The following is a 25,526-nucleotide window of genomic DNA, read 5'->3' on the forward strand; positions in this document are numbered from 1 at the left end:
CAGGCTCAGCTGGGACGGGGCGACAGAGCTTCGTCTGTGGTAGAATCCATGGTGCTACTTAGTTCTCAGATGGAAAGAGGGCCTGGGGACCCTGACCTCATGGCAGTGCTCAAAAAAAAAAAGCTTCCCCTGACTTCTCTGCTCCATACGATGGGGTTTCTGTCATCGCTGAGCAGATCCAATCACTTCCACAATAAGAAAACCACTGGTTGAAGCGCAGTCTTTCCCATCCTCTCTCTCCCCTCTGCATAAAGTCTACGGATTTGGAGTCCCCGGGTGCTGTAAACAGTTCATGTGCGTGATTTTTTCACTGAACGTTCATCACCAGAAGTTCTGAAATGGAGTTAATGAATATGGTCATAATTCAGGCCACAATTCCTTCTATGATGCATTGTAAATTCTGGACGCTAAGATCCTGTCTCAGAGGACTTTTCAGCTGTGCTAATTGAACAGGATTATGGCTCCACTTTAGAAGAGGGAGTGAACCCAGTCACACCCTTTGTTTCCTGGGAGCTATGCTCTGCTGAAAGACAAAACCACCCTTCCACAGCCATCTCTCGGGGTAAATAGAAGAGCCATTTCATGTCAGAAGCCCAGAGGGAAATCTCAAGACCACCTGAAGTGGAGCACGTTGGAGAAGTCTGCCTGCAGTGGCCGAGGCCAAGACCAAGAGACCCCAGAGGCTGTGGTACAGAGATCATGGGACTTAGCAAAGGAGCCAGACTGAGACCAGAGCCCGAGGCAAGGAGACCTTGAAACAGAGCAGAGGAGCAGCACTGAGACTATGGGAGTGGGAGGCCGGGCTGTGGGCGCTCTTCCTGGCCCACAGAGGCAGAAGCCAAGGAACCAAATAGCTGAGAGGCTGAGAATTCCAGAGAGATTTGGCTGGTGGCTGAGAAGAGTCCTTGCTGTCGACACAGGATTGGATCCCTACTGTTTCCTGATCCTGGTGTGTGCAACTTGTGATCACAATCCCCCTTCATTGTGAGTTTTGACTGTGCATTTTGTGTGACCATGGCAAGGAATTAGTGAGCCCAGCAGAGATGTGGAGTGACGTGGGAGGAATGGCTGGTATCAGAACAGGTGAAGGATGATAGAGGGTGGAGGCATGTCTGACCTCTGCTTCATGGTAACAGAGGAACCAGGAGGTCAGCTCCGGCCTCTGCGCCATTTTATATAGGTGCCTTGGAGGAAAGGACTGGCCATCTGCTTCTAAAAAATCGGTCTAAGGAACACAAGCAGACATCTAGATAGACTTGACTGCAGTGTGTGTGTGTGTGTGTGTGTGTGTGTGTGCGTAAGGTTCCCAACTTCCATGAGAGAGACCAGGGTTCAATTCCCAGGCCATGCTCTTCATGTGCAGCCACCCCTTCTCTGTCGGTGTAGGACTGGGTGCTGTTACCATGCTGCACAGGTCTCAGCAGAGCTTTCAGACTAAGACCAACTAGACAGGAAGTCCTACTAGTCCAAACCAACCAGTGAAAACCTTCAGGCTCTAGGCAGTTCCATGAGTAATTGATCCTGGGTAGGGTGCAAGACCGGCTGGTGTTTGATTCTTCTGTGCCCTGGGCATGTCTGCGCAGGGCTGACACACAGCAACACCCTCCAGGTTCATACAACGCTTGGGGCAGTCTCTGAGTGTCTTCGAAAGGAGCACCGGTCAGTTCTTAGGGAAACAAAGAGATGGACGGGTAGGAATGGCGGCATTTAGGAGGAGAACATCCTCCGAAGGGTCTTGATGTCCTTCTCCTTTCCAGGCCTTGCTGCTCTTCCAAACCATTCCCGATCCAGGCAAGTCCTCATGGACATTCGCTTCACGGTGAAGGCAGAAGGGCCCTCCCCAGAGGGGCTGGACGCACTCCACACAGGCTTGTCGCCAGGCCGCCGGTTCTGGCACAGGATGAAGAAGGCACTAGGACAGTGATTAGTGACACAGTGGGAAGGGGGCGGGGCAGTGATGTAAATACGGCCAAACGATGCCATTCGTTTAAGCTCACTGGTGAGGACGTGGAGGCCTGCGATATTGTCTTGTACTCTTATGTATGTCGAAATACTTCAGATTTAAAATAAAAAAATAAAGGCATGGATTTTGAAGCCAGAAAATCTGAAAGCTCATGAACTTCTCAATGTCCTGTGTCTATGAAGTGTAGACCACAGTAAGTCATTCCTAAGTTTGCTAGGATGCTCAAGCAGGATCATGGACTTGAGGCGTTTTGTGAAAGCTCCATCATGACGCGAATCTTCTGAATCCTGTGGTTGAGAACAGACTCGGTTGAACAAGCACCAGTTCAACAATCTCTTCAGGGATCACGGTGGCCACCTTGGTGACATTCTTCCAGTGGTACAGCCATTCTCGCTTTCTTGTTCTGGTCTGTTCCTCCCTCACTGCTATAAACTCCTTGACCCTGACGTTTCCTATCTAGTCTTTCCAGTTCCTGTTGCCAGTTGGATCCCACGTGGCTAGTGCTTACAGGAGCCCACTGTACGAAGGTCCTTCATGATGCTTGTTGTTAAAGAGCATGATAGTAACAGCAACAATGAGGACAATGCCTTTACTGTGTAGTGCCTGCCCCGCAGCCAAAGAGTTCAAGGGGAGAATGTTCCGGAACACCGGAGATAAGCATGAGGGTTCTGCAGAGGGCTTAGTAGGGTGGTTACATCGGTGATGGATCGCTTGGGAAAGTAGAAGGGCAGTGAAAATGAGGAAGACCCGTGACTAGATGGACTGGCAGTGGCTGCCCCCATGGCTCATATATAACAACAATTGTGAGGATGGCCGTGTAATTTCAAAATGATGCAAAAACTTCAACAGATAACCAACAAAGACAAACAGTCCAAACAAAAACTTGGGCAAAGGATAGGCGGAGACACTTCACCAAAAAGTCATTCAGGCAACCAGGAAATACATGAGAAGATGCTCCTTAGCCCCTAATGCTGTTGCCTTTGAGTCAATTCTGACTCACAGTGACCCTATAAGACAGAGTAGAATGCCGACTAGAGTTCCAAGCTGTAAACTTTGTGGAAGAACACTGCCCATTTTATACTTGCAGAGTAGTCAGTGGATTGGAACCCAAATCTCAGAGAATTTGGTTGGTAGCTAACTGCTTTAACCACTGTGCCACCAGAGCCCCTGTAGTAGCCACTAGAGAGATGCAAATCAAAGCTATAATGCTGTCACACCCCAACTCTGCAAAAAAGGGAGTGATAAAACAAAACAAAACAGAAAGCAGCAAATGTTGGCAAGGTTGTGGGGCAATTGGATCTTGTATATATTGCTGGTAGGATTATAAAGTGGTAGAACTACTTTGGAAAATGGTATGTGCTGTCTCAAAGGCTAGAAGTACAAATACTTAGTCATCCAGCAATATCACTCCTGAGGGTATAAGGACAGTGACACAAATAGACACACACACACACACACACACACACACACACACACACCCCTATGTATGCTGAAGCATTGTTCACAACAGCAAAAGGATGGTAACGATCCAAGTGCCCATCCAGGGGTGAATGGAGAAACAAATTCTGGTACATACACACAGCTATAAAAGATATGAGGAATTCAAGAAACATCTTATAATATATGGATTAATCTGGAGGACATTCTGATGAGTGAAAGGCCAATCACAAAAGGACAGAAACATGGTTTCACATTATCAAATGATCACGTTTTGAGGCTGGAACTCAAGAAAAATATTCAAGCCTCCTGCTGCAGAAATGGAAAGATTCTATAGACAAAACATTGACTGATGCAGGAAGCATCGACAAAAGATGGAAGGATACACGACACAGAAGAGGACGGGGCACATGGAATGTCATTACTGATGCCAGATGGATCTTGGTCGAAGGCAGAGAATACCAGAAAGATGTTTTGTGCTTCATTAACTGCGAAAAGACATTGGACTATGTGGATCACAACAAACTGTGGACATCCCTGAGAAAAACGGGAATTCCACAACACTGCATTGTGCTCATGAAAAACCTGTACATGGATCGAGAGGCAGTTGTGCGAACAGAGCAAGGAAATACCGCGTGACTTAAGATCAGGAAAGGTGTGCCTCAGGGTTCTATGTTCTTACCATACTTATTTAATCTGTACGCTGAGTAAATCATCAGAGAAACAGGATGATATGAAGATGCTATGGAGATCAGGACTGTGATAGGCAGACCACACAGCTTGGCTTGCTGAAAGTGAGGAGGACTTGAAGCTCTCACCTACTGCTGAAGATCAAGGACTGCAGCCTTCAGGATTACAACTCAACTTCAGAAAACCCAAATCCTCCCAAGGGGACAAATAGGTAAGAGGATAAATGGAGAAAACATTGAAGTGGTCGGGGATCTTGTTCCTGGGATGCACACCTCCTCAGTGCTCATGGGAACAACTGGCAGGAGGACAAAAGGCGGATTGCATCGGGTAATGCGCAAGACCTCTCTAAAGGACTGGAAAGCAAGGAGGTTACTCTTAGGATTAAAGTGAACCTGGTCCAAACCTTGGTATTTTGCCTCCTATGCATGTGAAGGAAGACTGAAGAAAATTTGATGCATCTGAACTCTGGTGTTGGCCAAGAATATTCAAAGTACCACAGACTCCACCTCCCCACGCCAATCTCTCTCTCTCTCTCTCTCTCTCTAATCTGTCTTGGAAGAAGAACAACCAGATACTCCTTCAAGGCAAGGATGGCCAGACTTTCTCTTATGCACTTGGCACATGTTATCAGGAGAGACCAATCCCTCGAGAAGGACGCCATGCTTGGTAAAGGAGAGGGGTAGTGAGAAAGAAGTCCCTCGACGATGGAAGGACACAGTGACTGCCACCACGGGTCCATACGTGAGGACAGTTCTGAGGATGGACCAGGACCAGGCAGTGTCTCCTTCTGTTGTTGTACATAGGGTCACTATGAGAAAGAACAGGCTTCATGGCACTTAGCAACAACAACAATAGAAAGTCAAAACTAGAAATCTGCTCAGAAGGCAATGGTCTTTGGTGGTTACCAGGGATGGGAGGGAGAGAGTGGGGGGTCCATTTATAGATAGTAGATTTTTTGTTATTTTGGAGGATGGAAAGACAATGCTAAATATAGGTGAAGTTAGCACAACTTGACCAAGGTAAATAAAGACACTAAGAAGTCTATAAGAAAAATGAATAATTTCAGTAAATTCCATATTTCAACAACAGTAGAAGCAACCAAAAACATGTGTGTAGATGTAAATATATATGTAAAGGAGGGCACATACATCTATAAATGTGTCCACAGACGTATGTGTCCATACATTTCTGTATGATGCACACATATACCCACATACATATACAATTAAATATACATAACAAAGTACATGGTTTCCATAGTTGCAGAGGCTTCTTGGACTACTCAAACAACTCACGGGATCAGAGGCTCAGGGGACAGCAGTCAATTGGCATAGCATAGTTCTATAAGCTAATGTTTTCCACCTGACTTTGCTCAGCAGTGTCTCGAATCTTAAAGCGTGTGAGTAGACAACCAAGATACAACTGTTGGTCTGTACTGGGTGACCCTCAGATCCTTATAGTGTAAGGTTCTGCTTTCTTAATGGACCTGTTCCTTCCTCAAGGAGAACAAGGGCTGTCCTGTGAGCATTTCATTGGGAAGCCTGACTCCATGTACATTATAGCCTTTAGCTTGCCCTTGACTTCTTTTTGTTCCCAAAGTCAAGTCAAATAGTGTTGAAAAGGAATTCAACTAGAGCCCTTCAAGGAAGCCCAAACTGCCATTTTTGATGTAAGAGTAAAGAATTTGGGGGTCTGGGAGTAGTAGACAGATGGAAATACCTTCAGAGCATTTAGATCTAGATGGAGCATGTCAAGAAACAATAGCTTCACAGTTTGAAAATTTTGTTTAATAAAGGTTTCTATGATTTGTCTAAAACATCTCACTTTTCTTAAAATTTTATCAAAGACCCACATAAACATGCACTGATTAAAAAAATAAACCCACTTCTCTTCCAAATAGACTTATTTCTTTGCTTAAAATTATTTATTATTACTTTTAAATACTTTTATTGGGGGCTCTTACATCTCATCACAATCCATACCTTCCTCCAGTGTGTCAAGCACATTTGCACATATGCCGCCATCATCATTTTCAAAGGATTCTCTTCCCACTCGAGCCCCTGATATCCGCTCGCCATTTCTTCCCTCTTCCTCCACCACCCACTGTCCCTGATGAACCCTTGATAAGTTATAGATTATTTTTTCCATATCATACATTGTCCTCAGCCTCCCCCCACCCACTTTTCTGTTATTCGTCCACTGAGAGGATGTTCTAGATTGATCCTTGTGATTGATTCCCCCTTTCTCCCTAATCTTTTGCTTAAAATTATTATGGTACAAAAATGTGCAAATTGATAGTCCTTTCACCCGTCTTCTCGTGTACAAGCCAGTGACAATCATTATAGTATCACGTTGATTCAATGTCACCAGTGTCCATTTCCAAAATGTCCTGCCCCCCTTCACAGGAACTCAGTGAGTCCCCCAGGTGGGAGTTCTCTTTTCTCCTGCCTCCACCTGCTCTGGCAACCATTCGCCAACATATACTCGCTTATTCTAGATATTTTATCTAAGTGGAATCAGATCAAATGTGTCCTCTCCCAAGGGATTTTGAGGCAATGTACAATATAAAAGCTCACAGAACAGTTTAGATCAGGAATAATTGTGCCCGGGACCAAAGTATGCAGGGTCAGCAGAAGCCTAAAATTTTGTGCTTAGCTCGTTGGCTTGTGCCTGTGGCTCATGAGGTGCACAAAATCAGGGCTATAGATCTGTCTCTTGGAATCGCTGAAATGAAAGCCAACCCCCTGGTCTGAGGTGCTCAGGATCTCGTGTGGAAGATACACAGGCCCACACAATTGGCATCCATTGCATCAAATGCAGCGGTTACTTTGGTAGCTCGGAACAATAGCATCTGAAATATTTCCAAGTGTGGTTGTGATGGGTGGGGCTTCAGGCTCAGCAGAGAAGTCCTGGAGGCGGTTGCTGGACTGAGAGGAGTTGGCATTTTTCACTACGGTATGTCGTAAAATCTAATACTTTGGAGTCATGTGGCCGAGTGACTCCATCACTACAAGTTGCTGGGCACTGGGCAAGCTATTTTAATTTAATGCACCCAGTTTCCTCATCTGCCAAGGGAGACAAAGCAGTACTGGTCTTGAGGTTGCTGTGGTTTTTTTTTAATCGTAGAGTTCACGTAAGACTTCAGAACAGGTTCTGGCATACAGTAAGTACTCAATAGATATCACCTACCATCTGTCTTGTCAGTTTGTCAGACTGGAGTGGCTTGTGTGCTGCGAGGATGCTTGAAGCTATGTCGCCAGGATTTAAAATCTCAGCAGGGTCACCACGTGGGACAGGTTTCAGCTGAGCTTCCTGAATAAGAAGAGATGAGGAAGAAAGGCGAGGTGATCACCCATCAAAAATTAACTGACGGAACGCTATGGCTCACGGCTGAATATTGCTGACTATTATACTGGGAGATGAGTGTGTCAGGTGGGAAGTCGCTCAAAACACACTGTAGCTGCCACGGTGGCTGGACGCATTCAATGCTGATGAAGATGGAACAGGACCAGGCAGAATTTTGTTCTGTCCCACATGGGGTTACAGTGAAATAACTCAAGAGGAATGACCAACAGCAGCATGATGGAGATATCAGTCCCCCTACGTGTTTTCTCACCTGAGCTGTGGGTTTGTGTATTGCGGGGAAGGGTTTAGTGGTGAAGAGTTGTTTAGGGATCTCTTTCATGGAGCGACTGACGGGCACGGATCCAGGGCAGCGAATATTGTCGGGTCAACTGTACAGTCGATCAAACGCCAGAGAACAGAGGTTGGAAGGTCAGCATCCAGCCAGGAAATTGAGACGAATGACATAGGAAAGGCTAGCGTAAGGTAAACAACACAGGTGTCCTGGACAAACAGCACTATGCTGTCTACCCACTGCTGTTACGTCTGTGTGCGTGTGTGTGTTTAAGGTGACATGAGGGCAACAGAGTGCATGGAAGAGCTAGGCAAAAGGTGAACAGAATGGATTGGGAAAGGAATTGTTGCGGCTCTAGGAGAAGGAAGCAGAGTGTGCAGGGTCTCGAAGCCGGTTCTTCTCTAGACTAACGATTTGCATGGTGAGCATGAAACAATGCACAGGCGCCAGATCTCATTGGCTCCTGGGGAGACAATTCACAAGTAGCAGATTTTGCCATCTCCGAACGAACGACTGGCCAAGTAGCCTGCTCTTTTCCCTGAACCCAGTAGGGGACCAGGGATGGACTTAAGGACGGATGACACCACACCGTCTCGTCTGGATTGAAATGCTCACTCTGGCTGCTTTGTGGAGCCTGAGAGGCAGGAGGGACGTTGTCGCTGTGAGAATTATTCTGCAAGCGTGCAGAGGGGGCTCACACTGAACTCTGGTTACGGGATTCAAGGCACTCGCACCTAAGCGTAACACCCATGCGCTGGGCTAATGAAATGGCAGAGCCGAGGCTTAAACCCAATGGAAAACATTCAGGAAGGGAACGTTTGGAAAAGGCTTTGAGTTATTAAAACGACAACAACAAAAAGACACGGAAGCAAAAGAGAAAGGGGAAGTTCCGTAAAAAGAACCACCCAAGTCAACCTTGCAGAAGTGCGAAGGTGAAAGAGCCACCTTGGGTCATGGTTACTTGCTTCAAAGCCGCAGCAAGGAGCAGCCTGGTTTTCAATATGGAGAGAGGACTGTCTTTGCCGCTGGTTAGCCGCTCACAGGCGTTTCCTGGTTTGATTCGGGCCACAAGTGACTGTGCTCAGCCGGCATGAAGTGGTTTGTGAAGGCTTGCGACCTGTCATGATTAATGAGTGACTTTCCTCAGTGTGTTGGTGACTGCATTAGTTTCTTATTGCTAGTGTACCTGGCTACCACAGAATAAGTGGCTTCAAACAGCTGAAACGGGTCTCACGAGACTACAATCAAGATGGCAGCGGCAGGCAAGGCCGTGTTCCTGCTGGAGGCTCTCGGGGACCCTCTGTCCCCTTCCCTTTGCAAGGTTCCCACACTTACTGGCCTCTCACTGTATCAAGTGGACTCTGAGTCACCGTGACCCTCTAGGGCAGAGTAGAGAGGCAGCGAAAGAGGCAGGCCCTCAAGGATTTGGACTGACACAGCAACTGCCAGGCTTGGATTCTTTAGTGCCAAACAAGTTTGTTTCAAAAAAAAAAAAAAAAAGGAAGTTAGAGAAACTTTTGTACTTTCGTCCATAATCCAAGATAAAGTGTAGGTATCCGTTTTTGCCGCCTCCTCGATCATTCCCGCTCCCCTCAGGGTGCAGTACATGAGAGGTTGCCTGTATGCCTTGGCTGGCGGGCCCTCTTCGATCTTCAAAACCAGCAGGCTTCTGTGTCTGCTGTTTCATCTTGTCTGACTCGAACTTTCCGGCTCCCCTCCATCACATCGACTGGGTAAACCAGGCTACTTTCCCACGTCAAAGTCCCTAACTTTGTCGTAGCTGCAAAGCCCCTTTCGCCATGGAAAGGTACATATTTATGAAGGTGCCTTTTGCCACGCCAGGCAGCAGGTATTACTTGAGGGCCAGGCTATCGGCATCTTCGGAGAACCATGCGTCTGCTACCACAGTGGCTGTACTTCCTTCAGAATGGAATGATCAGAAATGGACCCACGTGCCGGCCAGGCAATATGTGTGACGGCTAACCCCGAGCTCTGGGGTCAGGCACCGTGTTTGGATGCTGCCTTTCTCATCTGCCAGCCCTGCAACCTCTGGGCCTTGTTTCCTCATCTGACAATGGGGAATGACCCTCATGACGTTGCTGTAGTCCACTGTGCACGTTACTACAGGTATGTTCATAGAACCATGATGAGCGTTCATTAAACATCGGCCATTTTTTCCTGATGGACGGGTAGCATTTAATGATTTTCACCCATGTGGCTGGATTTAATTTAGCAGCACCTCTCCTCTCTCTCCCCCCCCCCCCCCCCGCTCTCTTTCTCTCTGTGTTAGGAAAATCCACATACTTAAAGAAAAGCACTTGGATGAAAATCACTGTATTATGTTAAGTCAAAGAAGCCAGATACCCATGACCACATCTTTCTGATCCTAGTCTACATGTGTTTTTGCAGAATGGGAATAACGAATGCATGTTGTTAGAAGTCAGGACATGGTTTGCAGAAGTGAGTTAACACAGCCGTCTTGAGACTGGTATTCTTTGCAAGACGCCCTTTACTGGCGCCTGGGAATTTGGCTTCCAGGATGCTCCCAGTCAGCAGTTAATTGGAAAGGGTGGCTCAGAGTCCCTAGACTGTTTATGTCAACAGTATGGTTTCTGCTGAAACCTGCTTTTCTTTGGAAGTCTGGAATTTTGGTATGGGGCAGGCAGAGAGGTTCTATGTGACTAGCACCCAATAAAAGAGTTGGGCACAGAGTCCCTAATGAGCTTCCCTGGTGGACGGCATTCCACACGTGTTGTCGCTATTGGTTGCCAGGGGAATGTCGCACCTCTTGTATGACCGCAATGGGAGAAGGTCCTTGAAAGCTTGTGCCTGGCTTCCTTGGACTCAATCTCATGTTCTGTTTTTATCTCTCTCTCTCTCTGATTTTGCTTTGGATCCCTTTTTTTTTAAAGCATAAATCACAAGCATGAGTAAGACAATATGCTGAATCTTCTGAGGCCTTCTGGTTAATCACCAAACATGGGCTGGATTGGAGGACGCCCCAACAGGCAGGGCCCCCTAAAGGATACCTGGGGATAGGAAAAGGGCACAAGGAAAGGGCCTGGGGATGTTCTAGCTCTTGGCTGAGGGTGGTGGGGGTGGTAGTAGTTAGAGGAGTTGTGTGCGTGCAGAGAAAACCAGCCAATAGTACAGGTGAGCCCTGGCAGGCCCTTTATGGTACCTTTGCTAGTTTGCAAAAACCTGAACTGAAGTCAGTCATTTCTCAATTCAGCATTCATTGACAGCTTCCAGTCGGAATAGTTCTGGAACACTTGGCCCTCAAGGAGAGGGCTCAACAGAACAAAAACTGAGTCCCTAGCCTAGTAGGCTGATGGTCGGCCATTCAAGGAATCCTGGTGGTGCAGTGGTTAGGGGGCTTGGCACTAAACAAGAGGCTGAACCCACCAGCCCATCAGCAGAGAGTCTTAGGTCTGTCTGCTTCCATCAAGATCTACAGTCTTGGAAACCCCATGGGGGCAATTCTACTCTGTCCTACTGGGTCTTCCATGGGTCAGCATCCCCTTGCTGATGATGGGGTTGGACTTTCGGTGAGTAGCCTTTGGTGGGAGGTGTCTCTGAGTGGTGCCAGCAGTTCCCGTGCTCAGCTGAGAACAGAAAGAGGTGCATTGGAAGAAAGGCCTGGTGACTGACTCCCTCCAATAACTAGCCATGAAAGCCCAGGGGCGCACAATTCTGCTCTGGCACACACAGGGCCACCTTGAACCGGAATCGACTCAACGTCACCCAGATGAGGTCCTGCAAGAAGCTGAAGGCTGTCCAGGAAGCCCCTGCTGAGGAGGGCTTTGAGGGGCTTCTCTCGGCTTGTTTATGCAGTTCCTCCCCGTCCACTTGGGCTTTTCCAGAACCTTTGCTCTCCCGATTGCGAGGGAGCTGCAAAAAGCTTGTGGAAAATGCAATGCTGAGGTCACAGACTTTTCCTCTGAACTCTGTGAAGCCACTTGGTACCCTAGGACAGCGGACGCCTCCCTCCTTCCAAACTGTGCCACGGCGCATCGCTCCAGGCTGGGGCCACTTTGAAACTCAGCCAAGGCCAAGCCATGGTCTTAGTTTCTCAGGGCTGCTGTCACAGAAGTGCCACCCACGAGGGGCTCAAGAGAATAGAATTTGATGTTCTCGCAATTCTGGAGCCTAGAAGTCTAAGTGAGTGTCTGGCTGTGACGGCCCCTCCTTGTCGGTAGCATTTCTTGACTCTTTGGCTCTTCTCACATGACGTCTGTTCTCCAGCTCAGAAGTGATTTGATTTAGAGCCCACCCTGCTAAGACATGACCTAATTAAACGCAACAAAGAAACTCTTATTTCCAAGCAGGATGGGTAGAATTTCAACATGTAATTTATGCATGCGTGTGTGCGTGTGCGTGTGTGCGTGTGCGTGTGTGTGTGTGTGGTGATGGTGGTGAGGTGGGGAAGGGATAGACATCAAACCGTAATAGTTATCATTTGTTAACAGCACCGTGCATTATTAAGTAAAGTCCCATCAACCTGTCCAAGACCTAGTTTTCCCTTTCTTCTGCATTTTCATGAGAAAGCATGACGGTCTTCTCAAAATGTGTTCTCCATTGGTTTTGCCTTAGAACTCAGGCATTTTGGTCTGCGATGGATGCTCTCTGTTAAGAGAACTTGTTGAATGTAGGGGCTGGGGGTACGGTCACATCATGTAACCCAGCATTACTATCAAATGACGTGCTGCCCATGGGTGGGGTTTCTGTGAGAGCGAAGAAAGAAGCGGATGTGAATAGCGATCTTTCCCCATATGTGTAAGGTCAACCAAGTCTTCCTAGCAGTTCTCATTCTGGGTCCCGGGATTGGTCACTAGCGGAAAGGAAAGCATCTGAGAGTAGTTGCGGCCACTTGGGCCAATGCATGATGCGGATTCATAAACATATCAGCATTATGTTCTGGGCCCACGATGATGACAGTGGATAAAACCCACAGACAGACATTTTAGGTGAGGTCTCTGAGATGTGAAAATTGGGCATTGAATAAGGAAGACCACAGAAACATCGATGCCATTTGAATTATGGTATTGGTGAAAAGTATTGAAAGTAACATGACTGCCAGAAGAAGAAACAAATCTGTCTTGGATGAAATACAGCCGGAAGGCTCCTTAGAAGCTAGGATGGTGAGACATTGTCTCATATACGTTGGACATGTTATCGGGAGAGACCAGTCCCTGGAGAAGGACGTTGTGTTTGGTAAAGTGGAGGGGCAGTGACAGAGAGGAAGGGTCTTGGTGAGATGGACGGATGCATGGACAAAACGCTGGCTCGGGCAGAGACCTGAGTGTGAGGGTGGTGGGGCCGGCGATGCTTTGGTGTGCTCTGCCCAGGCCAGCATGAGCTGGAGACTGGCTGCACCAAGCAATGGTAACAAGTGTCCAAAGAGGTAGTTGGAACTGATTTATGAAATCCTGTGCTCTACTTCATATGAACCAATGCTTAATTGTTCGATGCATTCTGGACTGGTTAATTCTTACAGTGTATGGACAGTCTTTTTTCCCCCAATGTAACTTCGTTCGACAGGAAAATTTGAGCATGACGGCTAGTGAATGGAGTGAAGTTTATTTTTTCTCATTTATTATCCTCTTTTTTTTTTTTAGTGTTGAGAAACTATGTAGAAACCATTTCTTAATTCAACATGTTTCAGAGGTACAATTTAGTGAATTCTACTGCCTTAATTAAATGGTACAATCACTCCCCATAATTGCTGCCCAATTTTCCATCACCACCCAGAAAGTCACTGCTTCCAGGACAATCACTCCCCTGCTCCCTCCTCCTCCTGCCCTGGTAACCACTAATGAGCTTTGGTCTCTCTGTATTTGCCTGTTTCATTTCCAAGCATAATTCTTATTTAAATTCTCCCCAAAGCTACATGTCAGGGTTAGATGCTCCCATTCACATAGCTTGAATAAAGAACATCATGCCTCTGTCATATTACTGGCCTCAGAAACACTTGTAACTTATAATTGTAGCAACAGGGTATGTCATTTTATTGCAAATCAAGTAATGAGGAACAGCATTGTTAGCCTGTTTTTATGCATGGATAATTATAAAATTAGCCATATGAGATCTCTATCAATGGGAACTTGGCTGCTTTTGGTAATTTATTTTACATGATGGAGTCCATAATTTATTTCTCAGTGGTTTATAGAATATTCTTCATAATTAATATTAAGACATGTAGTTAAAGTGAAAGATGAAATCATCCTTTCATCTTGACTAATTTGGCTGATTGGTCTGACAATTAGATTACCTGATGGAACTTTTTTTTGGGGGGGGTGTAAATTGATTAAGGCAAATCTATAGCTACGCAACTTTGAAAAAATTTCATTTGAGGCATGCAGCAAAAGAAAAGCATCAGTAATAATTGTACTACAAAAGATGCACAGAAAGAAATATTTTTATTTTCTCATTCTTGCTGTGACACTAAAGTTGAAGGAGATGCCACTATGCTAAAAGGTAAGAGGTAGCAATGAGGGTTATTTAATACTCTTGGCCTTTTGGGGGGGGTTCCCTCACAGAGTGAGGAATAGAGCCTTTGTCAACTTAAGAAATCAAATGATGCACTGCATCGGGCAAATCTGCCACATAAGACCTCTTTTAAGGGTTGAAGAGAAAGGATGCTATGTTGAGGACTAAGGTACACCTGACCCAAGCCTTGGTCTTTCCAATCACCTCAGATGTAGGTGGAAGTTGGACAATGACGAAGAAGGACAGCAGGAAAATGGACCCATCTGCATGATGGTGCTGTTGAAGAATATTGAAAGTCCCATGGACTGACAGAAGAGCCAACACATCTGTGTTGGAAGAAGTACAGCCATGCTTCTTAGAAGCAATGGCACAGCCAGACTGCACGTCCCATTTTTTAGACCAGAGGTTCTCAACCTGTGGGTCATGACCCCTTTCACAGGGGTCGCCCAATTCATAACAGTAGAAAAATGACTGATGAAATAGCAATAAAAATAATTTCATGGTTGGGGGAGGAGGGTCACCACAACATGAGGAACTGTATTAAAGGGTCCTGACACTAGGAAGGTTGAGAACCACTGCTTTAGACTATTGCCCGGAAAGGGAGGGACATCATGCTTGGAAGAGTAGAGGGTCATTGAAAAAGAGGAAGACCATCCAACAGATGCAAGAATGGGCTCAGACAGAACAATGATTGTGAAGATGGTGCAGCACTGGGCAGGGTTCCTTCTGTTGTACAGTCATTATGTCAAGCCACCTCCTTGGCAGCCGTCCTCTAGTTCGCTGATCCTCTACTTCTGTTTGGTGCTGTAGGAAACCCAGCCAGACCTGCAGGGTCTGCCACAGGTCAGCCCATCTGGCTGTTCAGATGATTCTGCTCAATTCTATCAATTAGGATGATTATTTCAACAAGTGCTTATCAAACCCATATCCTTCACACCGTACCAGGCTCAGATCCGTGGGTCTTACAAACTGTGCCCAACTACTAACCAAGAGGTAAGTGGGTCAAGGCCACCCAGGGGTGTGTCGGAAGAAAGGCCTGGTGATCTCCTTCAGAAAGGCGACAGCCTTCAAAGCCTCATGGAGAGTCCTCTTCTGCACAAATGGGGTGCTCAGGAGTTGGAGTAGACTCCACAGTGACAACAACATACACTGCATCAATGCATGGCACTCGCCAAAAACTCCTCCGAGCTTTTCACAACAGCCAAGAGGTAGAAACAACTGAATGTCCAGAAAGAGATGAGTGGATAAACAGATAAACAGTAGTAGGTCCTTAACATGAGAGCTTATTCAGCCTTCGAGGGAACTGAGTCTGAGAGCTGCTTCAACATGAATGAACCTTGAAGACACTTCACAGAGTGACCTGAGTCAGACACAGAGGATGACTACTGTGTGATCTCACTCGCTGACAGCCACAAGTGGCAAAACGCATAGAGACCAACGTTCATTAATGGTTACCAGAGACAAGTGGGATGAAGAACGGTGAATTATTGTTTAAGTGGCACCGAGCCAAACCCAAACCAAACCCACTGCCATTGAGTCGATTCTGACTCATGGGGACCTTTTCTTGGGTTTTCAGGGCTATCAGTCTTTATGGGAGCAGACCGCCTCATCCTTCTCTTCTGGAGCATCTGGTGGGTTTGAACTGACAGTCTGAGGTTAGTCATTCAACCCTTACCTGACAGTGTCACCAGGGCTCCGTAAGGGGCACCGAGTCTTTTGGAAGGGGACAGTGGTAATGACTGCATAATGTGGTGAATGTAGTTAATAGCACTGGATTGTTACACATACTAAGGTCAAAATGGCAAATATCTTTATACATATCACTCATATGCATATCATTATATACATCTTCTCTATGTCACACATGTGCTTGGCAAGGACATCATGCTGGCTAAAGTAGATGAGCGACAACCATGAGGGCGGCCTCAAAAGGGCTGATAGCACTCCAAGACTATCTATCTGCTTATCCGGCCATCTCTTTCGGGACTTTTGAGTTGTTTCCAACTCTCGGCTGCTGTGCAAAGCTCCGAGAGTCTTCGTGAGAATGATGAGTTAATGCAGCTCCAACAGAGCCTTGTATGGGTTGACACAGTGGATTGACGACACTGTGACGTGAGAACAATTGTGAGCATGACGTAGTGTTGGGTTGGGTTGAACATTAGGTTCCTGTGAGTCGGACATGAGTCCATAGCATCCAACAACACCAATTCCTCTCTCTCTCTCTCTCTCTCTCACACACACACACACATCATTCAATGTTATTGATTCCATTTTGAGTTGACGCATAGTCACCCTGTAGGACAGAGTCGAACTGTCCCTGTGGGGTTTCAAGACTGTAAATCCTTATGGATGAGAAGTTCTCATCGCTTGCCCCAGGAATGGCTGGTGGTTTCAAACGGCTGATTTTGTGGCTAGCAGCCCAATGCATAACCCTCTATGCTACCCAGGCTTATACAAACATCTAGTATCATAGTGACTTAAAAAAATAACAACTTTAGTTATTGTTACTATACACAGAAGTAGTTACTTTTTATCATCTCCATTTTACATGGGAGGAAATAGGCACAGAAAGATCAAGCTGAAGATCACACAGTTTCAGAAGTGGTGAAACTAAGTCTCCTTACATGCTTGTCTATTTTTCAGAGCCTGAGGGCAGGAGGAAATGATTCGCTTCTCTGAACAAAGCCTGGCTCCGTCAGGTGAACCATGCCTTCCCACAGAGTGCGTGTTCCTATTGAGTACCCAACACTTGCCTGGTTGACAACTGGGCTGGCTTTGGCCACAGGGATCTGAAGACCCCAGTATTGAGATGTGAATGGCCTCTTTATTGACACAGGGTGTCCCAGTGGTGAGTCATCATATAAATGTCTTACTCAGAGAAGCTGGGCCTGAGATGGAGCAGGGTGAGATGGATGATTGTTTTTTGGAAGGTCAGAGGTAAAAGGCCTCCAGAAAGCATTGAACTATCCCAAGAAGCGACTTTCCCTGTCCCCCTCCAGACCTCCTCGTAACTCCTGTTTCAGATGTGCCAAGTTGGCACCGAGCTCTGGTGGCTTCCTCTGCAGCAGTGAGGAAATCCCATTACCCAGGTGGCACCACTGAGGAGAGGAGCTATTTCTCCTGCCACCTCCCATTGCTGTCTTCCAAACGGCTTCATCCCGCTGGCCGTTGCACGCAGGCAGGGGGTGTCGAAAGAGGTTGTGGAACTTTCTGGAGTGGGCGTGGGGGGAAATACCTTAGGTTGTTTGCCACTTTGCAAGCATTTTAAAAATACAGTCTCCTTTCCCCTCTAACCTGCAACTCCCCACTCAAAATCCCCAACATTTAACTACCTAAAAAAAAATCTGTATGTATAAATAGACTGATAGTTATAACTGTGCTTTCTGGAAACTGATGACACGCTTTTTGGGGGCAACTTTGGGACATGTCATGATCTGGAATATTAGATGGGACCCTTCAGAGAGGTCTGTCAAGCCCCACATCCTGAACTTGGCCTCCGCCACCTCACCTGGTTTGGGGATGCAAACATCATACACCAAGTGTCAGCCAGTTCTTAACTCACTGCTAAGCAGCCTTGCGTCTCTTGAAAAACATCTTCCAAAGACAAAAAAAAAAAAAAAAAAGGTGAACAAGCGGCTATCTAGCTCAGAAGCACCAAAGCTCACATGGAAGAAGCACACCAGCCTGTGCGATCACAAGGTGCCAAAGGGATCAGGTGACTCAAAATGGTGAATGAAGGGGGAAGTGTAGAGTGGAGACCCAAAGCCCATTTGTCGGCCACTGGAGATCCCCTCACAGAGAAGTCTAGGGGAGGAGATGAGTCAGTCAGGGTGCGATGTAGCACCGATGAAGAATACAGCTTTCCCCCAGATCCTGGATGCTTCCTCTCCCCCAACTACCATGATCTGAATTCTACCTTGCAAGACTAGATAGAGCAGAGGTTGTACACTAGTGCATATAGGAGCTGGAGGCACAGGGAATCCAGGATGGAAGATACCTTCAGGAACGGGTGGGGAATGGAAGCAAACCCAATCAGAAGACATGGGTTCACTTTGCTGCAAATCTGTCCATGGATGTGCTGGAGCTGACAAGGGCCCAAAGTTAGGAAGACTTTGTAGACATAACCAATCACCCTGAATGAGTAGCTGGGCCTGGGACCTCAGGACCATAGTCTCAGGGAACACCAAAGCAAATTGGCATATCATAGTCCTCAAAGACAATTTTCTACCTCCTACTTTGGTGAGTAGAGTCTGGGATCTTAAAAGCTTGCTAGTGGCCATCTAAGACACAACTGTTGATCTCTCCCAGTTTAATAAAAAACCCATGGAAACAATTCGTCCAATTGGTGAAGAGACCACGTGAACACTATGGTTTCTTGATGACTATCCGCATGACATTGAGACCAGAAGAACTAGGTGGTGCCCAGCTATCACTCACTGCCAACCGCTCTGGAAGGGATCACATTAGAAGGTGCTGGGAAGAGTGGGAGAAAATGTGGACCCAAACTCAAAATCATTAAAAAGACCAGCTGGTTATGTAGAGCAGGGGTCCTCAGACTATGGCCCGCGGGCCACATGCAGCCTGCCGAGGATATTTATCCGGCCTGCGGGGTGTTTCCCCCGCCTTTTGTTTTTTCACTTCATAATAAGATATCTGCAGTGTACATAAGAATTTGTTCATGGTTTTTTTTAAACGATAGTCTGGCCCTCCAAAGGGTCTGAGGGACAGTGAACTGGCCTCCTGTTTAAAAAGTTTGAGGCCCCCTAATGTAGAGACTGGTATAACCCTGGAGACTATGGCCCTCAGTTACCCATCGCGTCTGCAATGGAAGTCACCCTGTGGCTCAATTTTTCAGACAAAGTACAGAAGGTCAATAAGGGGAACAATACTACTAGCAAGGCATGAGCACCTTTGAATTTTGAATGATCCATCATTTGAGATCAAAAGGGCATTGTTTACTCAAGGATAAAGTTCTCAAGGATAAAGTTCTCAAGGCAGGCAGGATTAGGAAAGAAAGAGAGATGGAGACAGAAAACGCAGGGAGGGAGCGGGATAGGTGATATTTCATTGAGGGGCTACAATCAGTGAGATGAAATAATATACGAATGAACTGTTATATGTAAAACAGATGATCTGCTATGTAAATCTTCACTCAATTCACAATAAAAAAAGTTTATTAAAAAAGATCTGGGTTCAAATCCCAATCCTGACTTGTACTCTTAAGAATAGCCTACTTACAAGATGACACTGCACCTGTCCCCATGTCTCCAAGAGGTTCAGGAGCTGGGAAATTCATTTCACCTGCACACTCCACATTGTAGACATTGAATAATTATGTCTATTAATTCATAATTATAGATTGCAATTTAGATTTCATTGAGTTTTTCTTGAAGCAGTCCAGGGCCTTGGTATAAGGCTTAAAAAATAAATAGGGTATGCTAAAAATTGCATTAATTACTTTGAACCCATGTCTAAAGCGAGTTTGAAAACACACAAGGAATATTTGATCAGTGCTTGGAAAATTTAGGCTGAGCAAATGTATTTTAATGAAAGTATTTTGGGTCCCCAAAGTGCTAAACTCAGTTGGCTCCCTCCAATCCCACCAGCTCAGAAAGCTAATTCTCATGAATTCATTAAGCAGTTACATAAATCCTCACTCTGATCATGTACATGTGGCAGAATGCTAATGTCTGATTATTAACAGGGCCCCTCAGGTTTACAAGGGAGCATTGGTGGTTCGGTGGTAGAATTCGCTCCTCCCACGAGCCACATGCTGATGAAGATCGAGGAGAGGACTGCACTTCAGTGTGGATTGTGACTCAAAGTAAAGAAGACCAAAGTCCTCACAACTGGACCCATAGGTAACATCATGATACATGGAGAAAAGGTTGAAATTGTCAAGGATTTTGTCTTGCTTGGATCCACAATCAATGCTCATGGAAGCGGCTATCAAAAGATCAAAGGACACATTGCATTGGGTAAATTTATTGCATCAGACCTCTTTCCATTGTTGAAGAGCAAGGATGCTATTTTGAGGACTAAAGTGTGTCTAGCTCAAGTCGTGGTATTTTCAGTTGCCTCATATGGATGTGAAAGTTGGAAATTGAATAAGAAAGGCCAAAGAGGAATTGATGCATTTGAATTATGGGGCTGGTGAAGAATCTTGAAAACACTATGGACTACCAAAAAGATAAACATATCCGTCATGGAAAAAGTACAGCCAGACTGCTCCTTAGAGGCAAGGATGGCGAGACTTTGACTTACATACTTTGGACATATGGTCTGGAGAAGGACATCATGCTTGTTAGAGTGGAGGGACAGCATAAACAGGAAGATCCTCAATGAGATGGCCTGACAGGGTGGCTACAAACAATGGCGTCCACCACAGAAACAACTGAGGATGATGCAGGACAGGACAGAGTTTTGTTCTGTTGCACACAAGGTCACTATGGGTCAGAATCGACTCAATGGTTCCTAACAACGTCTCCTTCCATGTAGAAGACCCAGGTGGGGTTTCTGGTCAATGTACCTTCTGTACAGAGACCTCCTGTACCTCCATCTGTTAGAGGAATCCTGTGTGTTGCTCTGATAATGGACAGGTTTCAGCAGAGCTTCCAGAGTGAGAACGGGCAGGGTGGGCAGGGTGGTCTGATTCCAGTAATCAGTCAATGAAAGTTCTGTGGATAACGATGGTTTGCTCTTCAATCCATCACGGGGCTGGTGCCAGGACAGGTAATACTTCATTCTGTTATGTGTGGGATTTTCATAGTCTATGGGGTCTGACTCCATGGCAGCTGACAAGAGGAACGATGGTTTACAAAGTAGTTCACCCCCGTTCTCCTCATTTGAGCCTCACCCTAGCTCCACAGTGTACGTGAGCCATATGTTCTCCGCTTGCTTTACTAACCAGAATGTGAAATGCTTCCATGTCTTAAGGTCTCTGTCTAATAAATGGTGGAAGCACCACTTAAACTGAGGGCATCTGACCCTCTGAACTCAGGTTTCTACCTGCACCGCCCTCTTACCCATCGTCTGCCAGCACTGGAAACAGAAACGTCCATGATTCTCGCTGACCATAAGCAAAGTCAAATTCTTTGATACTGGGGTCCTAGTGGCATAGCAGGGTACACACTGAGCTGCTGACCATACCGTCAGCAGTTCAAACTCGCTAGCTGCTCTGAGGAAGGAAGACGAGACTTTCAACTCCTGTAAAGATTTACAGTCTCAGAAACCCACAGGGGAAGTTCTATCCTATCTGATACAGTCCCTATGAATCAGAATCAAGTCAGGTGCAGTGAGGGGTTTTTGGGGAGAATTTACCAGCACACTGCAGATGCTCCTTCTAGCCCATGATCTCATGCCATTGGGAAATCTTTTGAGCCCTATTTCTGTCTCTCACAGGAGCCTACGTAGTGCAGTGAGCTACATGGCGACCTGCTAAACATAGGAGTCACATTCACCGCTTCACGAGAGAAAGATAAGGCTGTCTGTTCCCATAAAGATTTAAAGTCTTGGAAACTCCACAGAGCATCTATACTCTGTCTTACATAGGGTCACTGGGAGTCAGAATCAACACACTGGCAGCAAGTTTGCAGCTTGCGCTTCCTGCCCCTCGCAATGGCCCCCACAAAAGCCAAGCTCACTGCCATTCAGGCCCACTCATGGCGATCCTATAAGGTACAATAGAACGGCCGCTGGGAGCTTCCAAAACTCTTTTCTGGAGTAGAAAGCCTCCTTTGTCTCCCAAAGAGCAGCTGCTGGTTTTGAACTGTTGACCTTGCAGTTAGCAGCCCAACACATAACCTACAATTCCACCAGGGTGCTAGGATTCTGACAGCAGGTCCCAGGGAGGGCATCCATCCACATGTGAAGCTTTGGAGGGCTGCTAGCATTCTGCAGGAGCCTGAAGAGCTTTCAAAGGCAATGTCCCGTCATCCCACCCACATGTAACCTGCTCCCAAGCAGAAGAGAGTCACCCCAGGGAACCTTTCAAAACATCTCAGAAGGGGCGGAAGGAAAAGGAAAATAAATGACAGTGCTTGTCTTTATGCCTCTCTTCCTGTGTTCTAAGCCCCACGAGGGTCTTATAGGTGCTCTGGTGTATACCGTGGCCAGGGTCAGTGGGTGCTGGTACTTCAAAGGAGAAGTGGGATTTCAGGGACAGCTGGCAGGTTCCCTTACCGCCCCACCCCACCCCGTATTCACCCGGCAGGCTGCACGTGAGGCCTGACCACGAGATGGGAGGCGGCCCCTCTAATTTTACACCAGGGCCTGCACTTTCTAAACCCGATCCTCCAAAATGAAGACTTATATAACTTATTTGTTTATTTTTAAGCCAGCTTCGTCCAAACTGAGAACACTTAAGACTCCCATTTGGAGGGAATTTGGAACCTAACATTATCATTAACTAAATCAGCCAGCGATGGCTCTGTTTGTCGCACTGCCAATTGGCCAGCTCTGGAGACTTAGAACCACACCCCCGGCGGAATTACGTGGAGCTGTGGTTTCTGTGCAAAGTTGTTCTTGGGTGTGTGTGTGTGTGTGTGTGTGAGAGAGAGAGAGAGTTCGAGTGCCTTCCACAAACTACAGCCTGGGAGACTGAGCCCTGGTGGAGTAGTTGGGCTGCTAACTGCAAGGTCAGCAGTTTGAAACCATTAGCCACTCCGAGGTAGAAAGCTAAGACTTTCTACTCCCGTAAAGGGTTGCGGCCTTGAAACCCACAGGGGCAATTCTACCCTTTCCTCGGTACAAGGTCGCTATGAGTTGGTTTCTACCTGATGGGTTGTTTTTTTTCGGGGGGACTTCCTTCTGAGTCAGAGCCCCTCCCATTTCACAAGGGGCAGTCTCTCCTGGTTCTGTAATCACCCCCAATGGGTCTCACACTCGTGTAGTAGGTGGGTCGCTGGGAGGCGCCATGCTCCTTTTTGTTGGCTGTCATCGAGAGACTCAGCGACCCCATGTGAGACTGAAGGGAACTTCCGAAACCCAAAAGGAACCCAAACTCACTGCCATCCAATTGGTTTCGACTCAGACCAACCCTGCAGGATAGAGCAGAACTGCCCGGTTGGTTTCTGAAGCTCTGAATCTGGTGGGAGCAGAAGGTCTCATTTTCCCTACGCAGTTCGAAACTGCCAGCCACTCTGCGGGAGGCTTTCTATTCCCATAAAGAGTTACAGCCCTACCGGGCCGATCAACTCAACGGCAGTGCCTAACTAACTATGCTCCCTGGACGCCCAGCCCTGGGCCACACTCAGGATCAGTTTCAGATCAGACCTTAGTGATCCATATTGTTTCCACAGACTGATTTTCAGAAGAATCTCTCCAGGTTTTTCTTCCTAGTCTGTTTGAATCTGGAAGCTCTGCTGAAAGCCAGTGAGTGCTCTAGCAACCTATGCCAGCCTTGGGTGACAGCTGATCGATGGGTGGTGCTGGCGTATGAGGGAGGTATGCTGGCCTGGGATTGAACCCAGGTCTCCTGGGCAAGAATTCCACCGTGGAACCATCACTACCTAACCATCACTACCACGATAAAACACATCTCTTTGGAGCAGACTAGCTACCATTTCCTATTCGATTGTAGATGCGCAGAGACGAGTACCAGGGGTCTGATAAAAGGGTAAGTGGAGAGGAAGGTCCTTGATATGTGATTTCGGTCACGGAGAGCACCGCAAAGAGTTAAATAAGTGCCCCCTCCCCATTTTAAAAGGACTCATTAAAAATTCATCAAAGCGATAAAGTTGCTTTGAAGCATCTTTAATGATGTAGGGGAGTGTTTATGATTTATAGGTGGAAAAGAAGTGCAATTCAGAGGCATATATAAAGTAGGAGCCCAAGTATGCTTACTACACACCCAGAGACGCCTGGGAAACACAGCAGGATTGTAGGAGAGGTGTGTCTTCGCATGGTGCCATTCTGCTTTGTTTTTATTGGTGCCCATGTGCTTTTGTGCTTTTAAGACCTGCTCTGGGATCAGCACTTATTATTTTAAGAGAACTGAAAATGATTGTAAAACAAGTTGCCTGTCCAAGTGGTGGCAGATTTGGGTCCATATTTTCCTCCCCCAAACCCACACTCACTACCACTGAGTCAATTCTGACTCAAAGTGACCCTAGGTGGTGCAAGCCGTTAAGGTGCTCAGCTGCTAACCGAAAGGTTGGCAGTTGAGTCCACACAGAGGTACTTCAGAAGAAAGGCTTGGTGTTCTGTTAAAAAAAAACAAACCAAACCAAAGCACCCAGCCATTGAAACGCCCTGCGGGGCGCAGTGCTCCTCTGGCCCACATGGGGTTGCCAAGAGTTAGGACAGACTCCATGGCAGCTGGCTAACCAGTTCGTGTTCTTCTTGGTCCCCTGGAGGAGGAGTCAGAATTCCAGTCGAGTGGGATGAGATCGTTTCCTCTGCACTGAGCCGATGCAATTTCACTCAGGACTGACAGGGCGAGCTGGCTGGGGAGGTCTAGTGCTGAAGAGCGTTTGTTGTCTGTCTCCAAGGAGAATTTGTGGGTGTCTGCAACTGCCCGCATCCCATCCCAATATTTGTGTGCAAGGGCAACACCTGTGTGTCGCAGTAGACCCGTGCTCCTTACAGTGTGAAAGAGCAGAGATGTCCCTTTGGGGACTAAAGCAAACTGCCCCAAGTCACGGCATTTTCAATGGCCTCCTTTGCATGTGAAAGACCCCAAAAGAATGGATGCATTTGAATTATGATGATGATAAGGAATATTGAAAGTTCCATGGGCTGCCAGAAGAACAAACAAATCAGTCTTGGAAAAAGTACAGATGTTTCCAGGAGATTCCTTAGAATCAAGGATGGCAAGACTTCATCTCATCTACGTTGGACATGTTATTCAGGAGAGACCAGTCCCTGGAGCAGGACATCTGCCTGGTGAAGGAGAGAGTCTGTGACAAACGAGGAAGACCCTCAACAAGATGGATGGACACAGTGGCCAAGACAATGGGCTCAAACACAACAGCAATTGTGCGGATGGCGCAGGACGAGATCGTATTTCGCTCTATTGTACACCGTGTTGCTACGAGTTGGAACAACAACAACACGTCCCTTGCGGTGTTCAGGACATTCTACGCTAAAATTCTTTCATTTATCTGCTACACAAATTTAACCAGACATAGGCGGTTTTTTCTGGCAATTCTATTTTGTTTAAAAAATATTTTTGATGGAAATATAAACAGCTAAACCTAAACTTGTTCAACAATGTCACCTTGTGCAGACCAATGGCACTGGCTCCATTCCTCACGCTCGGTCAGCATCCTCACCGTCTCCCCCCTGTTGGGTCGTCACTGTTAGCTTTGT

Source organism: Tenrec ecaudatus, chromosome 3 (genome assembly GCF_050624435.1).
Source record: "Tenrec ecaudatus isolate mTenEca1 chromosome 3, mTenEca1.hap1, whole genome shotgun sequence".
NCBI classification, from domain to species: Eukaryota; Metazoa; Chordata; class Mammalia; order Afrosoricida; family Tenrecidae; genus Tenrec; species Tenrec ecaudatus.